This window comes from Dasypus novemcinctus, chromosome 20 (genome assembly GCF_030445035.2).
Source record: "Dasypus novemcinctus isolate mDasNov1 chromosome 20, mDasNov1.1.hap2, whole genome shotgun sequence".
NCBI lineage: Eukaryota > Metazoa > Chordata > Mammalia > Cingulata > Dasypodidae > Dasypus > Dasypus novemcinctus.
Window position 1 is genome coordinate 53,584,838 of NC_080692.1, and position 27,252 is coordinate 53,612,089.

The 27,252-nt window shown below is 44.0% G+C and overlaps 1 long non-coding RNA gene across 6 annotated transcripts in view; it reads left to right on the plus strand.

Moving 5' to 3' along the window:
- The first annotated feature begins 22,679 nt into the window (after positions 1-22,679).
- Positions 22,680-27,252, plus strand: part of LOC139437114 (uncharacterized) — a 123,743-nt gene continuing 119,170 nt past the window's right edge. For all 6 annotated transcript variants that reach the window (XR_011646706.1, XR_011646710.1, XR_011646707.1 and 3 more), the window contains exons 1-3: positions 22,680-23,037; positions 23,689-23,868; positions 25,135-25,220. This is a non-coding gene — a long non-coding RNA (uncharacterized lncRNA). The remainder of the gene's footprint in view (positions 23,038-23,688; positions 23,869-25,134; positions 25,221-27,252) is intronic.

Consider the following 27,252-nt stretch of genomic DNA (forward strand, 5'->3'; position numbering starts at 1 on the left):
AGTACTGCTTTTGCTGCATCCCATAAATTTTGGTATGTTGTGTTATCATTATCATTTGTTTCAAGGTAGTCATTGATTTCTTTTGAGATTTCCTCTTTGACCCACTGTTTTTCTAAGAGTGTGTTGTTTAATTTCCAAATCGTGGTGTGAAATCTGGGCTTCTTTCCCTTGCAAATCTCCAGCTTGACTCCACTGTGGTCAGAGATAATGTTTTGTATGATTTCAATCTTTCTGAATTCGTTCAGCCTTTCTTTGTGGCCTAGCATATGATCTATCTTGGAGAATGATCCATGTGCGCTTGAGAAAAATGTATATCCTGCTGTGTTTGGGTGTAGCGATCTATATATGTCTATTAGATCGAGCTCCTCTAATATACTATTCAGATGTTTTGTTTCTTTGGTGATTCTCTTTTGAGATGTTCTGTCCAGAGTTGATAGTGGTGTATTAAAATCCCCCACTATAATTGTAGATGTATCTATTCTTTCACTTAGTTTTTCCAGCGTTTGCCTGACGTATTTAGAGGCACCCTTGTTAGGGGCATAGATATTTATGATTGTTCGATCTTCTTGACAGATTTTCCCTTTGACTAAAATGTAGTATCCTTCTTTGTCTCTCACAATTGTTTCACATTTAAAGTCTATTTTGTCTGATATTAATATAGCTACTCCTGCCTTTTTTTGGTTATTGTTAGCTTGTATGATTGTTTTCCAGCCTTTCACTTTCAATCTCCATGCGTCTCTGGGTCTAAGATGTGTCTCTTGTAGACAGCATATGGATGGGTCATATTTCCTTATCCAGTGTCCCAGTCTGAATCTTTTGATAGGTGAGTTTAATCCATTGACATTCAGTGTTATTACTATCAAGGAATTATTTGTGTTAGCCATATTTTGATTGGATTTGTGTTTGTCATATTTTGTTTGTATATTTTTTTTTTGTCTTTTTTGTTGTTGTTGTTGGTCTTATACTCTCCTCCAACTTTGCCTTTCCTGTTTTTTCCTTTCTTCCTGCAGAACTCCCTTTAGAATTTCTTGAAGGGGAGATTTCTTGTTGGTATACTCTTTCAGTTTCTGTTTGTCTGCGAATATTTTGAACTCTCCATCATGTTTGAATGCTAGTTTAGCTGGATAGAGTATTCTTGGTTGGAAATTTTTTTCCTTTAGTACCTTGACTATATCATACCACTGTCTTCTTGCCTCCATGGTTTCAGAAGAGAAATCAGCACTTAATCTAATTGAGCTTCCCTTGTATGTGATGGTTTTCTTTTCTCTTGCTGCTTTTAGGATTTTCTCTTTGTCTTGAGCATTGGATAATTTGACAAGTATATGTCTTGGGGTGGGCCTGTTGGGGTTTATGACTTGTGGAGTGCGCTGTGCTTCTTGGATATGTACATCTGTCTCTTTCAGTAGATTTGGGAAGTTTTCAGCCATTATTTCCTGCAACACTCTTTCTGACCCCTTTCCCTTCTCTTCACCTTCTGGAATGCCTATAATACGTATGTTTGAGCGTTTTGCATTGTCATTCAGGTCCCTAAATCCTAATTGGATTTTTTCTATCTTCTTATTGACCCCTTCTACTATCTGTTTGATTTCTGATGTACTGTCTTCCACATCACTAATTCTCTGCTCTGTCTCTTCTAGTCTGCTGATATTTGCTGCAAGTGTATTTTTGATTTCTTGAACTGTGGTGTTCATTCCCATCATATCTGTTATGTTTTTGCATATGTCTGCAATTTCCCCTCCAAGTGATGTCTTCATGTTGTTAACCTCTTTCATTACTGCATCAAATTTGTCGGTGATAAATGTTCTGAGATCTTTCATTGCTTGTGCCAAGTTTTGCTCCCCTTCGTGATTATTGGTTTGTTGATTGGATTCAGCCATGTTTTCCTGATTATTGGTTTGGTTCGTAGATTTTTGTTGCTTTCTGGTCATCTCTTTATTTTGACGAATTTAATCAGTTCCTTAGCTTCTTTGTCTGCTCTTGGAGGTTAATTAGTTGTTATTTTTGCACAGGTGTTATATCTTCTCTTTGTCACTTTTTTCTTCTTATTCTAGTTACTTGTTGTTGGTTAAGTTCACTTTAGAGGAAAGTATTAGTGTTGGGGAAAGGCAATTGTGTAAGCAAGGGAAAAGTGTAAAGTTGTATTGGTGATGTATGTTAATAAAGCAGGAATATGAGATCTGGAAGGATGGAGGTTAGATTCATGTAGATTGTATAGAGTTATAGCTGTAGGTAGAGTACCTTTTATGAAGTTGATGACTGAATTTGGGAGGAATATGGTATGAACTACACAGCTATTGTTTTCATGAGAGAGGGAAAAAGAAAAGAAAGGTAATAGTTTCAAGAGTGGATAATAGACAGAAAACAGAACAAAGGTATTAGAAATTAAGAGTTAGACACTTTGTGAATCAAAGAACGGGAGGTGGGGGGTGGAATATAGGAGAGACAGTAGATGATAGTGGATATCAAGATGCAGGGGAAGGGGGATAGTGTAGGTAGCCTAAATCAGTTCACACAGAAATGAGGCAGTGGAGGATGGGAAAACCCAGCAAATGTGAGGTGTTCCCTGTAGCACCTATTGTATACTTGAATTAAAGTAAAAATAAGTGGAAGATGAGGGACAAGAGGGAAAGAGAAAACCGAAAAAAGAAAAAAAAAAAACTAATTATAATAAAGAAAAAAGAAAGGCAAGAAGAAAGGAAGAAAGAAAAAGAGGATGGGCAAACGGTGGGGAACGGATAGGGAGAAGAGAGATACAGGTACACACGTGTCACAATTGCAACACTATCTAAAACAACAACTTCCCCCCGCTTTGCCCTAAAACCCCCCCGTCTGTCTGCCCAAATGGGTCTGCAAGCACCTCCCTTCCCACAAACCCCCAATAGGGCCCACGAACTCCCCAGTACTGCAGATGCTCAAAAAAAAAAAAAAAAAAAAAAAAAATTAAGTAACATTAAAAAAAAAAAAAAAAAAAACAAAAACAAAAAACAAACAAACAAACAAACAAAAAAAAAACAGAAACCCCTCCGCAGGCCCGGCTCCGCCCGCCACGGAGGCTTGGACCGGCTCTGCCCGGCTCCTCACGCTGCCTTGGCCTGGCCTGGCTCCGCCCAGCTCCGCTCGCTACAGCGGCCCAGCCGGCTCCGGCGTCCACCTCCCGCCACCGCGGCCTGGACCGGCCCTGCCCGGCTCCGTACCCGCCGCCGGGGCCTGACCCGGGCCCGCCCGGCTCCAAACGCTACCGCGGCCCGCAGCCGGGGCCTGACCCGGGCCCGCCCGGCTCCAAGCGCTACCGCGGCCCGCAGCCGGGGCCTGCACCGGCCCCGCCCGGCTCCAAGCGCTACCGCGGCCCGCAGCCGGGGCCTGCACCGGCCCCGCCCGGCTCCAAGCGCTACCGCGGCCCGCAGCCGGGGCCTGCACCGGCCCCGCCCGGCTCCAAGCGCTACCGCGGCCCGCAGCCGGGGCCTGCACCGGCCCCGCCCGGCTCCTAGCGCTACCGCGGCCCGCAGCCGGGGCCTGCACCGGCCCCGCCCGGCTCGGCCTGGCTCGGCCCCGCCCGGCCCCGCTCACCGCCGGCGCAGCGCGGCCCGGCCTGGCCCAGCCCCACCGAGCGGGGCTAGATGCCTCGTCTCCGCCTACCCAAGAAGGGAATCCTCTACAGGTAGCTGGGATCTCCGTGTATATTTCACAGACGAATCCTCTCTGTTACCTTCCCTCCAAATCGATGTCCAGACACCTCCGGACCAGCAAAAATCCCAAAACAATCCGGTCCCAAAGAGTCTCCAACGCCGCCCAGCCGATTCCCTGCAGAAGACTCTAACAGGGATGTTCACTCAGCCGCCATCTTGCCCCCTCTCTCTTTTATGTTTCTTAATGTAACGTTTTGTGTGATTCATTAACTTTAAAGAAAGATAATTAAAAAATAAAAACAACAACAACAAAATAAATAAGTGGCTCTGCAAGTCACTGCCACATCACCCTGGGTTACATTCGTGGACTTATCACAGCCAGAAGATGCTGTGCTTATACCTTGTCAGTCTGTGCATGCCTGTCTTAACTCCATAAACTCCAGAAGAACAGGGGTGGGGTCTCTTTTATTTACTGTCCTATACCCAGTTGCTAGAATGTTGCTTGGCAGTAACTGATAAATATTTATGGGCTGAGACAGAGAGACTGACTGACTGACTAAGAGAATGGCTTGGTGAAATATGAGCAGGGTGATGAGTTCACCCAGAGCAGCAGTTTGCAAATTATCTGTCTTGGAATTCCATTCTATGCTTAAAAATTATTGAGGACCCCAGATGGTTTTTGTTTATGTATGCTGTACCTGTGATAGTTAATGGATTAGTAATTAAAACTGAGAAGTTATAAAATATGTGTCTATTGATTCCTTTAAAAAATACAATAGTAAACTTGTTACAGGTCAACATTTAAAAACCAAACTTTTAAAGGGAAAAGTAATATAGATTTCCAAAGCAAACTGATGGGTGAGAAGAGTGTGGTGTTTAACATTTCACTCTTCCTTGTCCAGCTTTGCTGCTATGAAAGGCAGCTTCTTGAAGGACAGCTGCAGCGTGGAGTCTGAGACTACATCAGTTAACTTTTTGAACTCTGTTAAATTAAAACCTCTTGGTGTATCTTGTACTGTGAACGGGTGAGTCTTTTTCCCATGTGTGATTTTTTTAATATGTTGCATTGGCCACTTACATAATATTAATTCATTGATAATTCTTCCAAATGTTGACATATTTCTGTAGATAACCCTCAAAAATTATATTTGTTAATATTACTGCTGATATCATCAGAAGAGTCCTTAAGGACTGGGAACCTGTCAAGTTCCCAGCTAGACATAAGCTTTCCAAAATTCTTGAGAATTTTGAACTTGAGAACTCAAAATTCTATCATTGGCAACAAATATTTACAGTAATTTTCCTTGAATTGGTAAGCACGTGTCACTGAATTTCAAGCAGACTTCTGCCAGATCCCCAGGTCTGCATAGTCCTGGTTTGCCAGTCATTCTTGGAAGGGGCTGGTCCAGCTTGAGCTCAGTCGCCAGCCACCCTTCCTCAGTGAGCAGCAGAAGGACTTTATGTCTAGGGGCACAGAATTTAAAAAAGGTGTGTACTCAAAGGCTTAAGTTTAGTGAAGTAACTTACTGCTTCGTCAAGGATATTAAGTGCAACTTGAATTTTTCCCTGCGTGCGGGGCAGAGAGCGCTGCGGCTCCTGGTGCGCTCTGACACGCTCCGTGTTTCACGCTGGAGGATGGCAGCTCTCCCCACCGTTGCTTTTGCACCACCAGTGCAGAGTTTAACCTTTGAAAAAGGGAAAATCATCTTAGTATCGTTATAAAAGTGAATTTTGACACCCTCCGCCCCCGCCAGTGTCCGTGGACAGCACTTGCAGAACCGCTCGTTTAGTGTGGACCAGAGGAGAGGTGAAGGAGCTGAGGGCATCTTCTTAATCCTAACCTCAATCTACTTAAATTTATAAAGGCTCAGTTCAAGGCAATATTTCCTTCCCACGGTCGCTAACCCACCACCGTCTACCCCGCCGGGGCCCAGGGCCGCGTGGCAGGCCCCGGGACGTCACAGCCTGGCTCTGTTCCCCACCGCGGGTCTAGGTGTTGCTGGCCAGTCGGGCCGTTGTGCCCCCGGTCGCAGGGACTTCTCCACTGTTCTCTGCCTGTGGGCTGAGGAGTAAGAGCAAGGAAGGGAAGGCAGGGGTAGAACCCGAACGTTTACAGTTCTCCTCCTAAAAGGGGTTCTGCAATAGCACGGCCTAACCTCCTGCAGAAATTAGAATTTATCCATTCTAATGAACAAGCTGTGATTCAGAAATGTGTGGCATTCTGTAGGTAAGAAGTAAAAAACACATGGTTTCCACTTCAGTTTCCTGGGCTGCTCAAGCGAACGCCGTGCAGCGGTTCGGCCTGAGCAGCGGGAAGTGCTCATCCACGGTTTCCAGGCTGGGAAGTCGTCCAGTCGGGGCTCCCGAGGCGGGGCTCTCTCCCCAGGGCCGTGGCGCTCTGGGGCTGGCCTTGGCTCCCGGCACACAGCGAGGCCCGGGCCGCTCCTCCGAGCTGCTTCCTCCTCTTCCGAGCTGGGCTTCAGTTTATTGCTTCCCGCGGCTTTTAGTTTTAAAAAATCTTTCTGTCTGAATGTCACCCTCTAACAAAGGACTCCGGGTCCAGGATGCAGACCCCTCCTTACGACGTGGCCACTCCAAAGAAGCCACCTCAGCAGGAGGTTCTGCTCCCAGGGGTCCACGCCCGCAGGGACCGCGTCGCTTAAGAACCGGCTCTTCTGGGGCCCAGACGGCACCGCGGGCTTAGATGGTGACCGGGATACTTCCCGAAGCTGGATGTCAGTAACTGGTAAGCTGACATGGTGTGTGCACTGTTTCATGTCCATGCATCAGGAAAAATAATTCTCAGTTTTTGGCTGTCTGGGCAGCTTTACCCATAATTCTAGATTATGGTACTGATCTTACTTACATATCCTACTACTGTCCTTTTGTAAAGGAAAATCTTCATAGGGGAACCTCGTTTGACATTAAAGCTGATCTTTGAGTTGCTTTGAATTTGCTGAAATTTCATATCAAATGCCAGTTTCTGATTACTCACTAATTGTTTTAATGATAATTATATGGGTTTCCTTGATTTGGGGCTTTCCGAAGGTGGTGGCATGTTAGAATCACTTGGGAAACTTACATACAGAAACAAAATGCTGAGCCCCCCATCATGATCCCCCCCACCTCCACGGTGCGCCCAGGAGGGCGAGTTTGTGTTAAAGCTCTTCATCTGACTCTAAAACAGCCAAAGTTTTCACTGTTTTACCTCCTGAGACGCTTTCTCAAGGCATCTTCCGCCTTTGAGGAGCTGCATTAACTCTTCTGAGCCTTTGTGATTCAATTCAGCGTGTGGAAGTGGGGTCGGTAATTGGTGTTAGATCTAAAAACAAAGCAATGAGTCAACCTGTAAGTAAAGGGGCTACAGGGAAGGGAGTGCAACTACTAGGACAATAGTTATCGCGAAGTGTCTGTTTCAAAAGTCATTTTCTACCTCACATAGAACCTGGGAGTAAAATTTTTGTTCCCCAGATAGTTGTCTCTAATCAGATCCAAGGGTTCAGTTCCTTTCTCTAAGAAACAATAATAATCCATGTTTTATTTCCACTTTTAATGGAGACTGAGGAAAATATGTTCAGTAAATTATCATTCACTATATCAAGCTTTCCCTGTCGTCACACGGGTTGAAGCATTAAAGCTTTCATAAGCTCAAACAGCTTCTGTTTGTTGTTTCTTCTACTTAAGGGAGATTTTATGGAAAGTAATTAAGCCAGAACTGTCAGGCACTAGTCACAAGGATTCTTGACAACAGGGACTTTGACATAATAACAGTCTGCAAATTAGACTCACTTTAATCAGGATAATGTAAAATCAATTATACCCCACGGCATTGAACAAACATGTCAAATTTTGTTAACTTGAGAGCAGAATTCTTGCAGGGTGGGTGCCGCTCTGAGCGGTCGTTGGCTTCTTGGGGAGCGTCCCCAGCACGTGTGGGCGGGCGTCCCCTGGCAGGTTGCCACGACGACACGCCTTGAGGGTCTGCTTCGGGTTTGGAGGAAAGACCTCCAGCCTTCAGGATTTCGATTTTTTGCCCTGTGTCTTTTCTTAAAAAAAGATTTATTTATATTCCTCCCCACCTGTTGCTGTTTGTACGTGCTGTGTCTGTTCGTCTTCCTTGTTTCTTTAGGAGGCACCGGGAACCAGACCCGGGACCTCTGATGCGGGAGGGAGGGGCCTAATTGCTCGAGCCCCTTCTGCTGCCTCTTTGTTGTGTCTCTTATTACGTTTTTCTTCCTGTGTCTCTTGTGGTAGTTTACCACGCCTGCCTGTCATGCTAGGTCGCCGTCTTCTGTAGGAGGTACCAGGAGCTGAACCAGGCGCCTCCCACACGGTAGGCAGGAGCTCAACAGCTTGAGCCACATTTGCTGCCCTTCAAGCTTGTTTTTTTTTTTTTTCCAGGAACTGGGGCTGGGGATTGAACCTGGGACCTCGTATGTGGGAAGCTGGCGCTCAGCCACTGAGCCACATTGGCTCCCCACATGTGCTTTCCAAAATATGTATCTCAGATTCCAGTACTGCCATGGATGAAGGGGAAATTTCATTTTGCTCCTCCCCCAAGATGGCTCCTTCATCTCTCCACTCGTTGTGCCCACTTGTGCCTGCTCATTGAATTTGCTTGTTGTGTCCGCTCTTCTTCTTTAGAAGGCACTGGGAACCAACCAAACCTGGGATCTCCCGTGTGGGAGGCAGGTGCCCACCTGCTTGAGCCACATCTCCTCCCCAAGGGATTTCATTTTGAAGCCTGCTGTTCCAGTAAATTTTAACAGTGCTCCTGCATGGTCCTTTCCACGTGCACCGGCTAGAGGTGGGCCTCTGGGCTGCCTCTGTCTGTTCATACATCTCACCTCACCATCTGCACTCTCCCTCTGGCCCATTACTAATTTTACTTTTAAAAAGTTGAAGAGACCATAGATATGTGGCTAATGTGCTTGAAGTGGCAAGATAAGAGTTCCTAGTTTAGCACTTAAAGGTTTCCTACGAACCTCTCCGGGTATTACTCACTTTGTGCAAAGTCGCCCACTCGAGGCTGCTGCCAAAACCCTCTCCCGCCGCTTCCTGAGCCCCCCGTCTTGCTGCTGTCTCCCCTTCACTTCCTGTTCCTTGTGCGGCGTCTGTCCTGCCCCCTGGCATTGTCCTTTCCGGTCCCACAGCTTCCTGGCACTCATGATTTTCCACCTGTTTTCCTTCTACAAACCAGGAGCCCCAGTGTAGGCAACGCTCCAGCTCATTACGTTTTTCCCTTAGTAAAAATTTCCATGGTCTCCACAGAGAGAGTACGGTTTACATTTTGCTTCTGAGGGACCCTGCTCATTTACCGCCCAGTATCCTCTCCCACACTTTTTCTTTTTCTTCTCGGGGTGAATGAGCTATTTCTCAAATTCGTCTAAAGGCATTGCAGGCTCGGTATAGCTTGCCATTAGAAACTCCTCCTGATACCTCCGGGAACCGACGTATCCATATGGAGGTTTGCTCTCCCCGCCTTCGGGGCCGCTACTTCTTTCATCAGGATTGAAACCCTCTGGAGGCGGGTTGCCAGCCCACGCTCCTCTGCCTCCCCGACCAGCGCCAGGTCTCACCCCTGGCACTTGGAAATGGATGTGGATGGCGTCCAGGCTCTTAGAGCCCGTGGCCAACTTCGCCATTGCAGACGGGACGTCCTGTTTCCCAGCCGAGCCTGTAGGTCAGGGAGCAGGGAGGAGGCCGCGCCGTGCCTGGTGGGTGGGCCAGCCTGTCGCTGCCCCGGTGGCTTTCCGTGGCACCGTCAGCTCGACTGCGCTGTCCCTGGTGCTAGCTCTCATCTGAACACGTAGTTTGTGCGACAATTCCTTCCCTTCTTGTTGACCTGAAAATCCAAACTACTCTTCCCCCCCGTGATTTAATCTCCCCAGGGAAGTGAGGTCATCTAGTAACAGCACGGAGTTCCGGGGGACGCCGAGTCCCTCAGCTACGACTGCTGCAGACCTCCGAGCTAGAAGCAGCCACACACTGACCGTGTTTGCTGTGGACTGCACATCGCGTAAAAATAGAGAGGCTTTACACCCAGAATCCAGATATTAGCTTCTTTTGAGAAAGCTAGGGCACTCGACACCTCTGGACCTGTCTTTCTTAGTGTAACTTTTTATCTTTGTGCCCTTTCGTTAATGCAATTTCCTCCAGATCTCTTCTCTGCTAATTCTCCCTCCTTCATGTTGGCCTTACTGGTACCAAATGCCATTTCATAAGTCTTGGGATATTATACTTTTATTGTGCCCTAACGACTAATTTTTACTAGATTCTTCTATTTCATGGGTAGGACAAGAAAGTTCATAAATTGTCTGACTCTAAAGCATTAGTTTACTGTGCTGTGCCTCAATCCAGGTAATTAGGTCTTCCCAGTGGATATTTTTAGGAATCGGAATTGCATGGCTCAAGCTCCAACAAGCAAAGAGCTGCATCTTATTTCTGGAGGCGCGGCTGCCCTCGTCCACCCCCGTGGCTGGCGGGCCCTCCTCCCGGCACCTCTGGCCCTCTTACTACTCTCAGCGCATGCCCAGGAGGTGAATAATTTCCAGACCTTTTTTCTCTTATTTTTGGTTTGGACTCAACAGGATCTCATCACAGTTAAAAGAAGATTTTTGGAGAGAAATAGCATAAAGAGACCTTCAAAAACTGTCAAATAAATTGCAACATTCTCTGCATCTCCAGAGTACAACTGCTGAATTCAAAAGGAACAAAAACACCCAACTTGTATCCCAATTTGGCACCCCTGATGTTTATAGAAGGCATTACTGTTGTAGGAGCTTTGAAAGATCTTCGTAGAACTTTTGCTCTGTTGACCTGTGGAAAATCTGGACTGGGATAGTTGTTTTCCTATTGGCCTCTTCTCCAGAATAGCTGCCTTTCAGAGAAGAAATTAATGACACTTAATTGCCATAATAAATAATAAATATTAACATGGCAAACTAAACCAAATAAAATCCACTAATCCAATACCAACTAATAGTACTTCATGAGGGGATTTTTCCTTATGTTTAAAAATAGGTTAGCCTGTGTATCAGACAAGGGTGCCATTTAATGCCAAAATGACTTTCTATGTGTTAATACTGCTAAAAGGTTTAAAAAGAATAAATTGGACTTTAAAATGGGGCAAAGGAGCAAGAGTTTTACTTTAGAATAAAAATGATCAAATAGAAGTGTACTGACTAAATGGCGTCAGTGCTGAGACCCCCACATGCCCGCCTCTGGTTTCCAGCCTCCCTCGTGGTTGCGGTGGCCGGCCACTGGCTCTGGCCAACAGCATGCGATCAGAAGCGACGGGCTCCTGGGTAAGGGCTAAGCACCTTCCCCTAGCGCTCGCTCTCATCTGTGAGCCTTGGACCGAAGGACCCCGGCCTTGGCTTCCTGAGGGAGGGAGCCTCGATCCCCAAATTTCGGCCAGAGGAGCCCTGTGAAGCCAGGCTGCCCACGCTCCCCTGGGCTTTGTATAAGGGAAGAGTATCCCTGAGTGTGTCAAGGCCCTGGGACTCTGGAGCTGTCTCTTGCAGTGACTAGAATAAATTACATGAGCAATGTGGGTAGTAGACACTTCTTGTTGGAAAAACGTGCCTGCAGCATTCTCTACACTCGTCCCTTGGAAGGTAATGATTCTGAAGCCGCCAAGTGTTCTCATTTTCCAAGGACTCAAGAGTTACTTTGTGTTTTTAAAGGGGAAAAGATGACAACACTGATTTAAGATACTTTTTCTTTAGAAAACACTTAAGTCTAGAATGTTACTACTTTTAAGGCAGAAAGTGTGACATGGCGGGGGAGAAGAGTTATTTATGACTTGGAGGATGTAGTTTCTTAAGTAGGTTTCTAAATAAGGGGCAAATAACTGAACGAGAAGGTATATGTTATTTAAAATCTTAGTTTCTGAAGCCAGAGTCTCTGTCCACAAGCTGTTGGACTTTGGGCAAGTTACTTAACCATCCTCTGCCCTGCAAAATTTTGAAAATTCTCATACCTCAATGCACTGTTACGCGAATTCAATGAATTAGTACACGTAACGCTTTTAGAATAGGGCCTGGCCCAGAGTAACTATTCAGGGAGAGTTAGCTGACGCTATCACTAGTTAGCCAATACTATTACTAGTTAGCCAATACTACTCAAAATGTTACCCATACAGCAACATTGACTGTTTAAAAGACAAAATCTCAGGTGAAAAAAAATTACTGTATTTCATGTGGGAAAGAAGCTTGGAGGTGTTTTTTGACTTGTCCTGGTTCAAAAATCTTGTCTGTGTCAGAACTGAAGCTAAACCCCAGCCTTCTTTAACAAGGCCAGTTTATAAAATGTGCTTTGGTTTTCATATCTTCAAAACAGGGGCTAATTCATCCAGAACCTATATCCTAGAAGCAGCGACATTCAGAGGGCTTTTCCAGCCTCTGCCCTGGTGGGGTCGGACCCTGCTGGTCCCATGACTGCAAATCCTTGGCCAGGCCGCGGGTCTGGGTGGCCCACTGGCCAGGATGAGCTCACCAGGATTGGTGTCTCAGAGTTTGAAATTTGACTTGAAAAGTTCTGGTTGACCTGGTGAACCGCAGACCCGGCAGGCGATGGGTGACGGCGGTGGCAGAGCCGAGCGTGAGGAGGCAGGGCGCAGGAGGCGCCCTGTGTGTGTGTGGGGCGCACTGGCTTCGTCGCCCAGTTTTACAGACTCGTGAGGTCAGGCCTCTCTTCTGCGGACAGCCCCCCCAGTCCTTGTTGCCTTCTGCTTGTGTGAAGTGTTTTTTGTTACTTGCATCCACGAGTCTTGATTAAGTAACCTCTTGAGAAGGCTCTGAAAAGGATGAAGCAAAACAAAAGGTGCAAACTGCTGCTGCCAATATTGTTGTTGTGAATATGGGGAACAAGAGGGGACAGTAGTGGGAAAGAGAAAGACCAGAGTGAGGGGGTCAAGGCTTCAGCTTTAAAAGCAACATTGTAACACCGGCTCTCTGAAAGAGAAGGCTTCAGTGGCTTCACCTGAAATCCAATTACAGTAGGCGCTTTTGAATGTTGATGAAAGAAGAGTAGAGATGTGGGAGAATAAGGTTAAGCAAGCAATTGACAATTCTGCTGTCTTGTTCAAGACAAAATTGGGTTAAGCAATAACTGTGGTGTGCCAATACCATTATAAAACATAAAGGAACTGCTGGCAATAAATGGAAAACACAACGGGACCGTGTCCCAGATGACCGTACTGAAACAGAAATAGCATTTTTAAAAAGCAATTTTGCTATTTAGAAAAACCAATAGCCATCACAAAGCTCATGTTCCACTGCATGTTTGAAAGGGAAAGAGATTTATCTCTTCAAGTGGTAGACCATCATAAATAACCACCATAAACAATGGATCCGAGAACCAAATCTGAGAAAATAGGTGTTTGCCAGGCTGCCTCTCTTCACTGCTAGAAAATTCAGATCTTATTTTGTTTGGTGAAAATAGCACTCATGACTGAAGGAATTGCTTTCTTGGTCCATGGTCTGTGAAAAGAAGACAAGAGGTACAACTTTTTGGGACAAAAAAAATCACATCGGGTGAGTCCAGTGGGGCAAGGGAAGCATACAATTGTAGCCTGCTCCTGCCACTGCTTTATTCTTTTCTCTCTTTGATTTTTCCCTTCCTCCATCTTTTTCTATAATGCAACTGAAAAATGTGGAGTTTCTTCAATTTGAAGATGTCTTACAGAGTGACTAATTTTAAGTAGAGTATTTCTTCTCAAATGGAGATCAAATAAGAAAATTTGAGTATTTTAAGCTCTGTAAACTCAATAACTAGACAGTTCTCTTCAAGAATATTTTGTCCATCCTTCTTAACACAATCAGGACTTAGAAGGAAATTAAGAGAGATGGTTAACTATGCTTTTGTTAAAGAATTTAGGGATAAGGTACAAATCTTGGTAGATAATTCTGGTCAGAAATATATTCTTTAAAGGCTACTTCCATATTTCTTGCTATCAGCAAAGTACATTTATTTAATTCCAGGAATTTATCTTTATTTGAGCAAGTCAGCCTTTAATTGTCTGTGCAATTGGTGGGAACTAGTGCCTCAGATAATCTAAGAAAATGGAACATCCTCCAAAATTCTTGATTTTTCTCTATGACTTTGTGTTTCATTTGGATAAAGTTGAATTTGATAATCTGAAAATCTATATTTAAAATATGGAGTCCCACTGTGAAAATGCACCTTGGAGGGTCAGGGGCTTTGTTCATGTCACGCCTAGAACTCTGCCTCCATTCTCTGAGTGACAGACGCAAAGTAGATTTTTCTCCCTCAAGACTTTTCTTCTTTATTTGCAGAAGAAATTTAATGCTTTGGTTTAAAAACCTTCTTGATCTGCTCTTGAGATGTTGCAGGAGAAAATTAGTGAGAAGAATCTTAATAGATGTACTCCACAAAAGTCAGTAATTTAGAATAGAAATATAATGGAAGAATAGCTGAATATTAGTTTTCCATTGTCTACTTGTTAGATCATATAATCCCACATTTTCTTGTTTTTGCACATTGCTCCTAAATTCTCATATTTTTCTGGCTTCTAATTCTGCTTCCTTCAGTTTCCTTATCTTAACATGACAGACAGAAACTGAACTTGATTTTCAAATCAGGATTTTGACAGTACCAAGAAGAGATGACCATGTTATAATTATAACACGTGGTAATCCTGCTAAGTAAGGAAGAATCTTAGGACTTTTAGAATTATAGGTCTATATTTTTGTTTATACTGAGCATTGTATTGAAATAAATGTGTTATCTTAGACACTTTGGAAATTTGGGCTTTTTGTTTTGTTTTGGGAGGTACTGGGGATTGAACCCAGGACCTTGTGCATGGGAAGCATTTGCTTAGCCACTGAGCCACATCGCTCCCCCTTTTATTCATGGCATTTTTTATGTTGTAAAGAGCATGGTTCTCACAGGTCCTGACCATGATTCCTGAAGAGCTGGAAGAGGTGAGTGGAGGGATGGAAACGCGCTTCACACCACACCGAGTCGACTTTCCTGCCAATTGCCCGGTGGAATCACAGAAACCCAGCTTTAGTATTATGCTGTTCCTTTCAAAAGGGAAAGGGATTCAAAGAGGCGGAGGAGCCTGGGTCCACCTGACTGATAGGGACCGGCCCAAGCGGCCCGTCTGCTCGGCAAGCCGCCTGGCCGGCGTCTGCGTGGACTTCTGAGTCAGGAGAAAACCGCCAGGGCGCGGCGAGTCGGCCCCGGACGAGGCTCCGGCCCAGCAGCGCAGGTGAAGGACCCGTGACCCCCAGGCTCTGGGTCAGGGAAGGGACCCTGCTCTGGGCCGTGTGTAGTGATGAAACGCCGGCGTTTTCTCGTTGGGTTTTTCTTTGCAAAGGAAGCTGGGTGTCGGTCCCCTTTACCTCTTTACTCATTTAGATTTCGTATTTGTCCTTTAAACCGTCTTTGTTATAGACGTTAACTTCTTGAACAGATTGATGTTTTTCCTTTGTGGGTTCTGTTAGGCTCGGTACAGGTGCTCTTTATCCAGGACAAGCTTAGCGGTTCCGAAGGTGCGGCCTTCCCAGCTCCTACTCAGCCTCCGGCCTGCTCACTGCGCGCCCCTGTGCCTGGAGGCCCTCAAGAGCTCCCAGCTGGGTGGACGCTCCCGGGCCTCCCCGGAGGTTGTCGGGTCCCGGCCGTTGCTCTTTCCTGGGCTGACGGGCCTCGCCCCAAAGCGTTGAGCTCGGTGCTCGGCCCAGGGCAGGGCTCCCGGGTCCCTGCTGCAGAGCTGTCTTCTCAGCCCCCTGCTCCACACAGTGCTGCCCCCGTCCCCAGGGTCTCCTCGGTCTCTTGGGGGGCTGTCACCTCCACACTCCGTTTGTGTCTCCCTTCAGTGCACTAGTCCAGAAACGCTCCCGGCAGGAGATGGGGACAGCGGCACGGCTAAGCTCCTCTGCCCTTGCTCCTGGAAGTGGAGTCTGGCAATGCCGGGGTCCGCTAGCTGAAAGCCGTCGTTTCACGTATTCAGTCCAGTGTTCTTGTACAACAGGAGACAGTCAGGCTAATGATGAATTGTTTAATATGTATACCAAGCCATCAGTAAATCGATCAGGTCTTAACACATACTATGGAGTTTCGAAGTTTTGTTTTGTTTTTGTGGAGTATCGGGTCAACTCATTCTAAATAACTTTCTTCATAGGTTTGTAATGATTGATTTCATGTGTCAACTTGGCGAGGTTATGGAGTCCTGTTGTTTGGTTAAACAAGCTCTGGACCGATAATTACTGTGAGGGTATTTTGTAGATGGATTTACATAATCAGTCATTTATGCATCTATGGCTGATTGCATCTACTACCAACAAGGGAGAGTGCCCTCAGAATGAGGAGAGTCTCCTCATCCCGTTAGCTGGAGGGCTTGAAGTGAGAACTGAGGATTTCATGAGTAAGGAGGAGGAATTTCTGTTTCTACTTCAGCAAACCAGCTCCTCCTGGGGAATTCATCTCCACCCTCATGGAGAACCACGTCTCTTTAAATCCAGCCCTACTTTGATTTCTGCAAACACCAGGGGCTTGACGGAGGCTGTCCTGTCCTCCACAGCCTAATGTTAAAGTAGCTTTAGTTGCTTAGTTGAGGAACAAATGTGTCCTGCTTCTTTTGAAGTGAGAATGAAGCCTGAAATTGTAACCGAGAGTTAGGAATTAACAAATAATTAGGATTACAAAATCTTTATATATATTTATATTATAAAATAGCAAAAGATTAATATATGAACTTGTTGGCACTGGCTAGATTTAGCCTAGTCCTGCTGTTAGAATGATCTTTTTAAACAGGTCTCATCCCAGGTTATAGTTCCTCCTGATTTAGCCTCTCCCTGGTGTGTACTTACTCCTGTGGTGTAATTCTAGACTGAACTTACCTCTGTTTACGGCTGGTTCGGAACTAGGCGCACCTCGAGCACGCCTGCAGCTGGGGTGGTAACCGCTCCACTCTCCCCAGGTGGAATTCGTAAGAACAGGGGGAAGGTGGACCTGAGACGCCCTGCCCTGTGCTCCGTCGGCCTTAATAACCTGCTTGCGGTGTGGACGCCGACGCGTCTGCTCTGCGCAAGAACCCAGAGGGAGCCCTGCCCGGTTTCCTCCAACTGGAGTTTCCAACCTGCAGCCCGCCTTGCGGAACTCGGACTTGCCAATGCCTGTAATGAATCTCTTAATATGCTTATTTATCTACGTATCCTGCCAGTTCTGTTTCTCTGGGGAACGCTGACTAAGACAGCATCAAAACTAAATCCACCATGAAGGTAATTTCTGCATGGCTTTAGCCAAGGCAAGGCAATCCCCCTTTATACCCAGGGCCTAGTGACACGGTTCCCGTGTAAATGGAGAAGTGAAAATGGGCAGGGTTCAGGGACAAGTGGCTCGCATGATGGGATGATTTCATTAGTGATCTGCTGGACGCACATGAAGAGAGGCGCGTGGGGCTCGTGGAAGAGGGAACCGAGGAAAGACCAAGCCGCTGAAATCTTTAGGGTCATGATATACAGCCTATGACCACTGGTTTTTGCAGTCCACAAGGACATCGAAGGACGATTTGCCTAACAAAGGCAAATGGCCTCCAAAAGTTAGCCAAAGAACTGTACATTTCTTGGGAAGTTGTGAAATCTTTCTCTGCCTGGGAGATGAACAAACAGCAGGGCTTCTCCTCTGGGAGATGATTTAGATGTGGGATTAGCAGCAAGTTAAATAAACTACCCAGGTTCCTTCCAGGCCTCTGATTTTAACAGTACTAAGGAGCATTTTCTTCTGCTTTGTTGCAACTTAACTGCTGTCCTAGAGTTTATGGAATTGCTTTCTTCTTTTTTTTTTGGGAGATGCTTTTTTGATCTTTCTTTTAGTTGCCTGGGGTCTTTGTTAAGACAGAAAAAAAGAGGCTTGGTCTCATTGATTTCTGTTTTTCTGAAGAGAAAGTTCTTATAAAAAGAAATGCTACTACGTGTATTTGCATGCAAGATCAAATATTTATGAACTTATTGCAGTAGAATCCAGCACAAACTGTCCCTACATTTTAACTTAGTTCTCAGGTAAAATTTTAGCTTAAGAGAAAAGTGGTGAGTTGATATGAATTTTTTTTTCCTAAATATAAGAACAAGAAAAATTCCCAACATCAGTAGAATATCTTTACCTTTTTTACAAGATATCTGAATGTGAACATTTATTACAAGAGAAACTTTCTTTCAGTGCCCCCCTTTGAAAATTATTTCTCTTCATTTTTTCTATGACGTGTCTTAAATTATATTATTACAGAATTTTTTTCCCCCACAAAAATAGAGTTCAGTAGTTGTTTTTGAGTCAGAGGCAATGGTAATGTTTTTGAGAAATGTCCTAGGGGATCAAGTTCAAATCCTTAGAGCGTATATAAAGCTGTATTGGATTTACCAAGAAAGGGCTTTCAGCAAGGACAAAGCAGGGAGTCTTTGATTTATTACTATCTCTTTTTTTCTGATTAATGTTCCTCCATGTTGTTACATGCTGTGCACAGACTTATTGGCTCCTCTTTTCCATAGCATGATATGAATGACCATGAAACTCCATGTCCCTACGTTTAACTCCTTTGTTAATTGTTAGTGTGGCACAGGCCCACCATTTAACTCGAAATAGTCCTACCATTGAAACTGGGTGGGTGGTAAGTAGAAAACAAGAGGAATGGATTTTAGAATAAATCCATATTGTTTGGAAGAAAAGATTGTTGGCAGGGGGTAAGGGGTAGAAGTAAATGGTTTCATTTTTCGTTTCACAGAGATTACTTTCTTGGATTAGCTAATTGTTACGTTGCAAGTGCATCTGCAGAAAATAAGAGAGAGACAGATGATAGATATAGATAGATGATAAATGATAGATGATATAGATAGATGATAGATCGAGGATAGATAAATGACAGATGATAGATAAGTAGGCAGATAGATGATAGATGATAGATGATTGATAGATATAGATGGATGATAGGTAGATGACAGATGGATGATAGATGTAGATGGATGATATAGATAGACAGATGTAGCTAGATAGATAATAGATCCATAGATGATAGATTGAGATAGATGATAGATGATAGATAAATAGGCAGACAGACAGAAAAAGGCAGGCTTATTCTGGGGGGAGTCTCGACGTAAAGGGTCTCCCCTTTCTGAGTCTGAAGAGGTCAGGAGGACGCAGAGTGGAACCTGGGCGGGGCTGGAGGAGGAGGGGAGGGGGACGCAGAGGACAACGACTTGGTAAATCCAACATCTGGCTGACAGTGGTAACACCTTCCAATCTTACCAAATGTACCCATCTCTCCTAAATTTGTGGACTCAGTTGTTAAAGAGAACATTCCCAGACAGAAGAGAGAGTGTTATCAGTGTGGTTATTTAGAGAGCAGAGCGCTCCTGCACCTTCTCCTCTGCCAGGAAGGCCCCGCAAGGCCGCTGGCCCCTGCGCGGGGAGGCATCTGCGGGGAGGCACGAGGAGGGTGTTGACGTCTGGAGTCTGGAGTCTGGTGTTGGGGCAAATGAACCTCTAAAGAAAACAAACAACCAACTTCGGTGGAATCTGTTTCTAAGTCAGGGTAGTTGAGAGTCAGAAGGGAGGCTGCTGCCAGGACCTGGGCAGGCACGTTAGGCTAAGTACTCTGATGGCAGCACAAACGCAGTAGTACTCTATTGTCTCATACAGAACTTATGGCATGCTGTGCTGAATTTATCTGCTGGACTGTGAGTGGCTGGAAGGCTGCCATGGTGTTTTATTAATCTATGCATTCACATAGTGCTTTGTTCCTAGAGGGAGCTCAATAAATCTTTTCAGAATTGAATTGAATGTATTTTATTGTCTTCAGAAACTTAGCTCCAAATAACTTATGTAAAGTAAAATAGTAATGGCTTTTGGGGGAAACTATTGCAATAGAATTCAAATCCAACAACAAGAGGGTTACCCACAGGGCATATAGAATAGTGACTGGCTGATTTTTCTCCCAGAAGATAAAATAAGTGAGATGAAGAAAAAAGTTCTCTTTAAAAGGTAAAACAAAACAAAACAAAAATTCCTCTCCTCTTGTTAAAATAAAATGTGTGTAATTCTCTGGTGTATGGAGGGAAACGTTTTGCTTCATTCTTCATTCTTCATTCTTCCTTTCAATCTAAGGTAAGGCAAAGAATAAACTTCATACACTGCATACCGAAACTTTAAAAAAGATAAAAAACAAACATTTTGCTTCATACCACACTAATGTAAGATGTTATTAATAGGTGAAAATGTCTGTGTGTGGGGGTATGTGCGAATCCCCTATATTATCAATGTAACTTTCCTATAACCTAAAACTTCTTTAAAAATAAAGTTAAAAAAAAAGAAAGGAAAAGGGAAACAATAACACATTTTGCTTTCTTTTAGAGTCCTTCCCTCTCCACAATTTATCCCATTAAATTTTCATAGAGATAAGGAGTCATATCAGTCATCTTAAAACCAAACAGTATTTTGGCTTTTTGTAGCTTTCTGGAGAGCAAAGAAAGGAAAGAAAATGATTTTTAAAAATATTGGGATAAAGAAAAATAAAGAAAAAATATTAAACATTTTTTTTGACATTTTGCCTTTCATCATTATAAGAGCTGTTGTCCATGTGTACAATGACATTTTCTTCTGTTTATTCCTCCAGTGTCTTTCTTCATTTGGTCTTCAGAGAAGTTTTCGGGTATAGAAATGCCATGTACCCAATACAGGGGACTCCCATATACCCAACATCCTCCCCCTTTTCCCCCTTCCCCTATTAATAACATTTTATATGTTAATGGTACATTTGTTACAACTGATGTGCACAAATTGAAACAGCTACTAACCATGGTTAATGGTTACATTATAGTTTACATTTTGGACCATACACTTTTACAGAATTTGATGTAATTTAACATGGCTTATATCCATCATAGCAAGATCAGGTAGAACACAGCCATTCACCCCCAAAATGCCCCTTCTATTTTATTCCTCCCTCCCCCTCCTCTTGGGACCCACAGCAACCCCCAGGCGTCACTCCTTGGAGGACAAGTTTCATAGTTACTTGAACAACACTGAGGGCTTGACACAGTGGTCCGTCCTCCCCTATTAGGAACTGCCCGTGCTCCCGAGAGAATCCTGCCCCTCTGTTTGAGAACACAGCGAGTCTCCAGGATGGGAGTCCACCACCTTGCCACTGGTTATGTGGGTCTCCACCTGCTGATACAACACACGATGGCAAGATGATCACTCACACACTCCCTGGAAGCCTGCCCCAGGCGCGCCCTGTCCTGAATGCCCCCCACCCAACACCCCAAACCAGCAGCCCTCATTGCCATGTTGCCAACAGAGCATTTCCAACATCGTGGGTTTAACCATGTACCCGCCAATCCCCAGTGTTCACCTGCTCCCCCCCAGACCTTCCCCCCAGTTCCATGGGGAGTCCAAGCACCTGCCCCACCCCACCCCACCCCTCTGACAAACCAGCACTGGGAGGTGTCTGAGCTGAGGCTGAAGAACGTACAGGAACAGGGTAAGAGAAGAGAGGGTGGCCAAGCACTCCCACCCCAGGAGGAAGAGCGCGCACACGCGGTAATGCAAGGATCAGCAGGGCAGCGGCAGGAAGCAGCATGTTCCTAAAGCCGCTGGAGACTAGGGTGTGAGGCAGGGAGCGGCCGAGGAAGGGCCCGGAAGACGGAGCAGGCGTCATGCGATTGCTGGGCTTGTGCTCCACCGGACGTGCTGTCACCACTGCTGGCGCCCTTGGCACCATTCTCATCCTCTTGGGCTGTGACCCACGTTTTCCTTTTTCTTCTCCTGAATGTCCTGGATGCCTTCCCCTTGTCCTTTAAACAATGGTCAAATAGAAATGTACTGAAATAAAAGCAGAGAATTATACTTTAGCCCTAGGCTAATTAATCCCTTGTCTTAAACTTATCCTCACTTTCTCTACTTGTGAGTATAGAACTTTTAATGATACTTTTGGAAAAGTATTCTGTGCATATAAAACAAATTACTTTCATTGTTTGCATGCACGTTGGCAAAAACCCAAACTTGGAATTGCCTGCACATATTGCTTCCATTAATATCTATATCCTTTGCTCAATTGTTTCTGTAATTTCTTATATAACTTAGTCAAGGGTCTTCCCAGCAATAAAACATAAGATGAGAATATTGAGTATCTATATGTATTTATGTTACAAATACATGTACATACACATACAGTAATGGAAATACAAGATTAAACACAATTTCATAAAATATTTGGTGATAAAAATTAACAGTAAAAAATTTGGAAGTAATCCCATTAGATACAATGCAAATTAAATTAGCTAAACCATTATCATTCTGAAATAATACCTTTATGATTCTAATCTGTCTTTAGCTGAGAAATAGTCATCATTGCGCCTTCAGCACATGGATGCAAGATATGCTAACCTCTCGTTTCCCCTCCTGTGCTGGTGGTAGGCCCTCTTCTAAAGCATTTTCTTATCCACATTTTTTTTGCATTACATTCTACTTTTGCCTTTTCAGATGATTGTGCTTTGTTAAGTAACTGAGCTAAGTGTAAATAGATGAGGGGATATTTATTTGCATGAGTTTATTTGCATGAGGATAATGCAGTTATGACTTGAGAAGCTTTATTTAAAAACCTGTTGAAATAGCAAGGTGAGCCTTACAGATAATTATGTAAAACCAGTCTAACAGCCATGACTTCACCCGAGTTCATCTCACAACTTTGGCAGCCTGCTGCCTGCCACGTCATGGTATTTGTTTATTTTGAACAGTGGCCCTCTGGGTATACAGTCAACGTGGTATGTGCTTTCGAGGTTTTCAGAACAGGCTGCAACTCCTAAAAAGGATGTCTGATATAAAAATACTCAGAAAACATTATAAAAACCAAGACTTTGGCTTTTACCTAAATGTGAGCTTTCTACCTTTCCTATAAATCATGAGACTGGATTTACTCTTCTTGTAAATATCATTAACTCTAAAGCTTCAAGTTTCTTTGTTGTTCATTGTCGTATCTCGCCAGCCTAGGGAATTTCAGTAAGCACTGAGTAAATATTTACTGAATGAGTTAATGAGTGAGGAGAAATGAAGACAATAGACTCCTCAGGACAGAAAGACAGAACGTCTAGCATTGTGCAAGTGGAGAGAAACTGTTTTTGGTGATATCTCAAGGTGCATATTCCACAGATTTTGTTAAAAGTAGAGGGAAGATCCATCCCTCCCCTGACCTTAAATTATTTGCAATTTTGAGCACTGATAGTTGGAGATGTAGATGGAAATGAGAGCTGTCTGCAATCAGTATTCAATCAAGTGCCGGGCTGGGACCAGACCAGGCAGGGGAGATGAAAAGAGAGCCAACCAACAGGAGCCGGCAACGAGGGAAAGAAGTCAAGCGAGACCAGCGGGGCACGTTTTCCCTCATCCACTGAAGGTGAGTTCCTGACTCCCTGGTGCGGAAGACTTGAAAACCAGTAGTCGGGGGCTATTACTGTTGTAGAATTTGAGAGAAGTTCAATTACTTGAGTATAGAGAGGGCAGGACTCAGGAATGATTTTGAGAAGGAAAAATGGTTTATTGACGTTTATTGACGGCCGGCTGGACTCGGGAACTTTCTGTTTGAATCCTGAGCCCCGAACAAGACTTTTTAGTCCCTTTTATACAGAGAGGAAAGGCCAAATGGTTCTTTTGTTTCTTTCTCAATAGGCTTGAATTAGCATATATTTCCACATCTTAGTAAGCTTTTAGCATGGACCTCAGGCATTCGATAAGCTTTTAGCATATTTGCTTTGCATTTCCCCTGAATACTTAAAGTTTATAGACCTTGCATTGTTAAACTGTCTCCTGCTCACCAAGGGCAGGACGGCAACCTTTCATCATCCCACACCCACAAGTCAAAGATAGTTTAGGTTATCTCTGAAGAGACAAAGAGCCTGCCACCCATAGCCCACATCATTTCCACACCTAAGGTTCACCACAGCACAGTGTGCAGACAGCCTCAGGTTACTAAACTGCACCGTTTTCATTTCACAGTGTAGGTTCCATTATTGTCAGCTAATATTTTTGTTGTCTTTATGGTTTATAGAAATACAAGAAATTGAATTTAGGCATGACTGTAGAAAGAGAGTCTCTAAATAACTGCCTCAGCCTCCTGCTCAGAACAGGCACGTGGAACACGTGGTGCACCTCGCGGCACAGGTTCTTGATCCCCGAAGTCTGGAGTGAGTTTTCCATACGAAGAGCTCGTGGGCTTGTGATCCACCTGGTGAGATTTTTTTTTTCTTAGTTTTTATATTAGGATTTGTCAAATGACAGGCCAGGGAAAGGCGTCTGGGTGGTAATAATGCTCCTATTAGATATTACCATTGCAGCAGGTAATGTACATGTCGTAAATAAATTACCTTGTTTAAGTGTCTCAAAAACCCTGCACTCCCAGTGATGCCAAGAACCACAGCGCATAGTGGGTGTCGAGCATCTGTCTGCGCTCAAGGAGGTTAACTCATTCATTTCTCAGAGCATCCCTCTTGGGAAGGAGGGCTGTTACTGCCCTCATTTTGTAGATGGGGCAATTGGGCACAGACCACGAGTCGCTGAAGGAGGCCAGGTGGTACGTGGCAGAGCTGGGCTGGCCTCCAGCCATCTGGTTTCTTGGTCTGAACTCTTAACCATGAATGTGCCTCTCATGCTCTTTAATGGGACTATTGCTTAGGAATTGCCTTGTTTTGTTGTTTCCTGAAGCTTCCTTAGCTGATATTTTCAGATTAATTAAGATGGGCTAATGCCTTTAGATTTCATATGCATCAGGATTTAGGCTTTCTTAGAAGGTTGCCTCAGGGAGCGAGTCCAATGAATTAAAAACATTTTCCTGAATTATAAAATATGAGCAGTTTAAAGGCTTATAAAATATAATTTAACTCTTCAAGTTGAAATCAAGTACAAGTTCTATTTTGAAGTAGAGAAATCAAGAGTTAGTTTCTGAGGTGCAAGAAAATGGGTTGATTCTGAGTGGATTAATCTGCTAAATATCTATGACTTTTTAGCTCTAATACAGCCATTTTGAAAACTGCAATTTATGTTTTCCAGTTTTCATTCTTGTGTGAGTTTATTCTCAGGTTCAAAATGTAAAGGACAGTTATAAGCCTTTGAAATAATTTTAAAGGATATTAGATCTATAAACATTTAGTTCTCCTGATAAAATTGGAATTCATCCATGCACATTTGCTATCTTTTCTCTACTCATTTAGCCTTCTCAACCTCATCAGGCTTCCTGAATGTATTGCTTGCAAAAGAAAATAAGTATCCATGTAAGACAGTGACATAGTGTCCACATGAGAAAACACAGATTCCCCTGAAAATCTGCTCTCAGGGTTTTAGTTTTGTGAATCGCACCTATTTGTGCTACTCTTGGGTACTCTTCCGCATCGACTGATATTCATCATTGTCATGTGTTTGAACTGTTTCGGCTCTGAAGTCTGGTAGAGAATCTCTGGTCTGCCTCTGTGAAAGTTCCACTATGTCTCTGTCTACACAGATAGCCAAGAATTCAATCTGACAATGTTCATCTGAGGAAGATACAAAATGAGTAGTTGTCTTCGGAGCATCGTAAAGTCTTTTTCGGTGAGTCAAGGTGTCCAGATCTAGACACCTAGAGAAGGTGAGCTGTCCCCTCTGCGGGAAGACCCTGCCGATTCATGTGACTTCCGCCCTTGCTTTATTCAGATCTCGGCTCAGAGCTCAGTCGCCCCCGGGGTTTGTGGCCTGTCCAGGCTGTCCATCCCCGTCACGCTCCGTCCATGCACCCTGATTCCTGCCCCCCAATAGCTCTTACCACCACCGGATTCTCTGTTCACTTGCTTTGTGTCCACACCACAGAGTATCATTCCAAGGGAGCAGGGACTTTGTTCTGCTCACGGTTTTGTCCTCATCAGCAAAGGCTGTGCCTGTGTCCTTGTAGGCACTGAATAAACGTTTGTTTTCCGCAGACTGTGAGAGATGGAAAAATTTAGGCTGGTATTTTAGGGAGAAAAAAGTGAGAGTTTCGTAAGGCTTGAGCATTTTAAAAACTTTTCTCAGTTGGCATACAGGCTGGTCCTGGACGTTGTTTTAAACCTCTCTGCTCAGTCTACCTCCTAAGGACATCGGGAAGACAACCAAGGGTGGTCTGGCAATCTGGCTGCAGTTTGAAGCCCCAGTATTAGCTGACTGGCATGAGGGACCCTCTCAGCTGCCCCCTGCGGGAGCAGTGCTGCTGCGCCCCACACAGCAGGCCCGGGCGCAGCTCGCGCAGGGGGACCGGCTGGCATCCACCCAAACCATCTGCAGTCAGTTTACTTCCCCTTCTCTTGCCCTGTTTTAACTTAAAATAATTCTTGAGTACAGAATCAGGTAGAGGGACCTTGCTACTTGCACTTGGTTGACCCAGGGGCACGTTTGTGCACATGCTTTTACATGATTTGAACATTTGTCGATTTTATCCTCTGTGCTGAAGAGATGTGGATTTCAGTGTTCCGGCAGCCGTTACACATGTGTGGCAATCCTGAACATCCTCCTCACACGCCATTTGTTACAATGTTTTCTCTACAGGACAAGGCCAAGACACTCATTTTGAGCTCATTTAATTTTTGTCCACTACTAATTCTAATTGTGGGTCTGAAATTTTAGGATACATACTTCTCAGGAAAATGAGTAGTCCAGATAATGATTTTTTCAAATGTAAATTCTTTGGATAATTTCTGCCATTCCAGGCAGTTTTTCTACAAAACATCTCCAGCGTCTTGTGGATAGATACTGAATTTTAATTGAGTTTACTTCTTTTTAGTTTTTGCTGTGGATGAGTGTAGAAAATGGACTACATAGGTGAGGTAGAGCAATGGGAAGTTCAATCTAAGGATTAGAAAAAGTTTTCAAGAATAGAAATTTAAGAATTGTTTAAAGTAAAAACTTACTTTTTTGCATTTGATAATAGTTTCCAATAGTGTAATGATAATATGCACTTAGCTCTTCATATGTGCTACATGCTCTATGTTAATTGGATACTAAAAGTAAGGTTTCCTGACTTCGTTGTCTTCTGTACCTAACAAGTGGAAAGGGTAAAGGAATGGAGAATACTGGCCTATTTTAAAAGGCTTGGCTCAAAAAGTACCCAAAATTAGCAGAAGGAAGGAAATAATTAAGTTTATAATGAAGATAAATGAAATAAGAATAGAAAAACAATTGAGAGAACCAACAAAACTAAAATTTTGTTGTTTGCTAACTTATATTGAACTTTGCAAAGATACAGCTAGACCTAAAAAAGGGAGAGAATGCAAATAATCAGAAATGAAGATAGTGACATCATTACATATCTTACAGAAAGAAAAAGAATTAAAAAAGGATACCATGAACAATTACATGTCAACAAACTAGATGATCTTGATGAAATGAACAAATTTCTGGAAGCAACCAAATTACCTAAACTGACACAAGAAGTAGATCTCAAGAGATCTATAACAAGTACAGAGATTGAATCAATCACCAAAAACCTTCCATTAAAGAAAAGTCCAGGGACAGATGACTTTACTGGTAAATTCTACCAAACATTTAAGAAGAATTAAAACCAATCCAGCTCAAACTCTTCCAAAAATTTGAAGGGAAGGAAACACTTCCTAAT